Source organism: Pagrus major, chromosome 20, assembly GCF_040436345.1.
Source record: "Pagrus major chromosome 20, Pma_NU_1.0".
In the NCBI taxonomy this organism is placed as follows: domain Eukaryota; kingdom Metazoa; phylum Chordata; class Actinopteri; order Spariformes; family Sparidae; genus Pagrus; species Pagrus major.
This window is the reverse complement of record NC_133234.1, coordinates 9569368-9572632: the sequence shown is the minus strand read 5'-3', so window position 1 is coordinate 9572632 and position 3265 is coordinate 9569368.

The following is a 3265-nucleotide window of genomic DNA, read 5'->3' as shown; positions in this document are numbered from 1 at the left end:
CTTGATTGTTGCCTCTTTTTTCATATTGATGCAAGATATTTTCTGCAGGTTAATAAATAACTACAACAATTGAATTACCGATGCAGGATTTTTTAGGCTGATACCGAAATGGGGAGTTAAAAAATTGGCAATATCAATCGATAGGCTGATATTGTTTACAAAGACTATACATAAATACACATCCTTTGCAATGATTCCTCAAATGTGGTTATCAAACACTTTTGAAAAGATACAAAGGTAATGGGGGCAAGCTAATTTACAGTTTAACAATAAACTATCACCAAAATAAAGTTGGAGCAGTGAAACAAACTTGAACTGCCAATAGGCAAGTTTTCTACTTCAACATATCATTATGAAATAAATGCTGATAGCACAATGTAATGGATATAGAATAATGAAACCATCTGTGTTTGTTTGTTCCCTATAAAAAAAAGCAAAAATAAAAAATACATAACCCTCTCCCTTTTCGCGCATCCTCTCATCATTTTTGTACAACAATTAAAGACTTAAAGGTCCCATATTGTAAAAAGTGAGATTTTTTTTTTTTTTTAGATTATAAGGCAGGTCTACATGCTGTATAAATACAGAAAAAGTATCAAAAAACCTCACCAATCCACAGAGAAATGCACACAGGCTGTACTCAAAAACCTTGCCTTTAAATGAACCCTCAGGACTTCAGTAAGTTTGTGATGTCACGACTATACAGTCACTGCCCCCAGCATGGCCTTGGCTGAAAAAGCACCAGGGTGCTGATGTGGAAACACATTGGGCGATTCCTGCTCAGGCCTGTGAGAGCTGACCAATCAGAGTAGACGGGGCTGTTTCGGAGGGAGGTCTGACAGAGACGGGCACTAAAAAGGACTGTTAAGACAGGATGAATAGAGGTGCTGAAGCAATATACAGTCAGAGAAAAATGATGTGTTTTTTGAACATTAAAGCTTGTAAGCATTTTCTGGTAGACACCCAAAATAAAAGTATGAACCTGAAAATGAGCATAACATGGGACCTTTAAGGTGAGAAGTGCGGAACAAGAACAACAACGGAACAAATTGGATTAAAATGATATTAAACATGAGCAACATTTATTTTAATGTTACCATAGAAAGATTCTATACACAATGACACTTCATAGACTGGAGCAGGTAATGTGCAGGTTAACATCACAATAAAGTGCAAGGTTCTTCGCTCAGTGGTGGACGAAAGCAGCACAAGCAACCACATTAGGCGACATCGAATCCAGGTGCTTGTTTTGTCATGTCAGTACATTTAAATATGGCATCAGCTCAGAGGTTATCACAAACTGTATAAAAAACTATTCTGTTCAGTCATCTGCGTGACAAATACACAGGTGTCTTTAAACAATAAATATACATTCAGGTAAATGTAGAAAAATAACGACTTAAAAAATACATGTTTCTCCCTCCATCTTCCTCCCCTTTAAAGTCTGCTCACATTTCAAGTCTTCGTAACATCAGCGGAGGAATCGTGCAGTCAGACATACAGAAGCCAAATAAGCTGAGACAGTATTTGTGTTTACTGTGTGTGTGTGTGTGTGTGTGTATGTGTGGTTGTGTGTGTAAAGGATAAAGAGAGGCATTAGCCGTACGGATGAAAATGATGCGACATCAGGCACTTCCATTCCCTGCAGCTTCACGTCACACAGAGACTGTTTTCGGATCACGAGACGCTTACCCATCATCCTCAGTGCGGGACAAACAACTTGAGGACCGACGGGACGCCACTGTGGGAGATTCCACAGACGTGACACATCACATTCAGCTTCTGTGTCCACTGGGCAGGAAGCCAGCAGGGTTAGACAGATATTCTGGATATACTGGGTTCAGGGCTGAGCTTTTATGTTGTAGATCAGTGACTTTTCAGTTTTATCCCTGAACACAGTTACATGAAACAAGTCCGTAAAACTGTTGGAACATTTTACTTGAAGTTTATGTGTTCTCAAAATGTGACATTATGAGTAAAATGATTTTCATATTATTTTTAAAATAATTTATATTTCTAATCATCTGATTGATGGAAGTCACATTAGTTAGTTTTAGCCCATTAACTACAGATTGCATATACTGTATAAACCACTGCCGACCACTATTTTAAACCATACTGAAGGTTTTTTGATCGACTTCCTACCTTCCAGGCAACAGCAGTTTATTTCTCATGTAGCTTCCACAGTTGTCACGAAGCTGTAGTTTTAGAAATTCCTATATTTTGGGACTTATTTTAATATCTATATCTATTTAGATTTTTGTTTGCAAAATTACTGAATTCTATTTTATTTTCATTTTATACAGCGTCACAGCCATGCACTTCATCTTTATGCCATAATGACAGGATTAACACTGAGATATTCTCTTCTTGTTGGTGTATTCAAGTGTCTTTAAGAAGTACACATCTGAGTATTATTTTTGGGTGATTTTGTCCAACCAGCACTAAAATTGCTTCAGAAAGGAAAGTCTTCATGGTCGGTATGTACAGGAGGAATTACAGGATTACAGCAAGCAAAAACAGTTTCAATATTCGTATGTGCACCTTACTATTGCTTCAAGACAGATTTGAAAAAATGTGAACCTACCCTTTAATTTAAGGGAATATCTAGTTTAAACCCCTTGGCATAGGTCGCATTTCTTTAAATTACGATAATGAAAGGCTGAAACTACGGTATTATACAAAATAAAAGCCTAAAACTCTAACCACAAATGTTATGTATTAGAATCTTGATTTTTCTAACTTCCTACCTGGACAATCATCTAGGGACCTACTACATTCAACCCATACAGGGATGCTGACCACCCTCTGACTAAGGCAAAACTTCTAAATTCACACGATCCTCTGTTTGGTTTCAGTTTTAGTTCAGTTTTTAGCATTATTATGTTACTATTACACAGCCTAATAAATAAATAAAGCCGACACACATCGTTAACTCTTATAAATACGGAAGCTCTGAGAGAAAAGTGAGAAAAATATTCTGATGATGAAGGATCATTTTTGTCTGCTTGTTTTTGTAATTTTCATTTTGGCCACAAGAGGCTGCAGTGCACCACTAACCCATGTTGTAAATAGGACTAAGAGCATTCATTTTTTTCTTCTAGGTGAGTTTTAATTTCTCCATGCACTTGTTACCAAAGCTGTATAACATTCTTGTCTTGTGTTTAGAGTGCATGAAGGAATTCAAACTCACTGTGGAAAATGATTCCAAAAACTTTTCTTCCACCTGTTTTTATAGATGAGAAATTGTTTTTTTAAAAAAGGG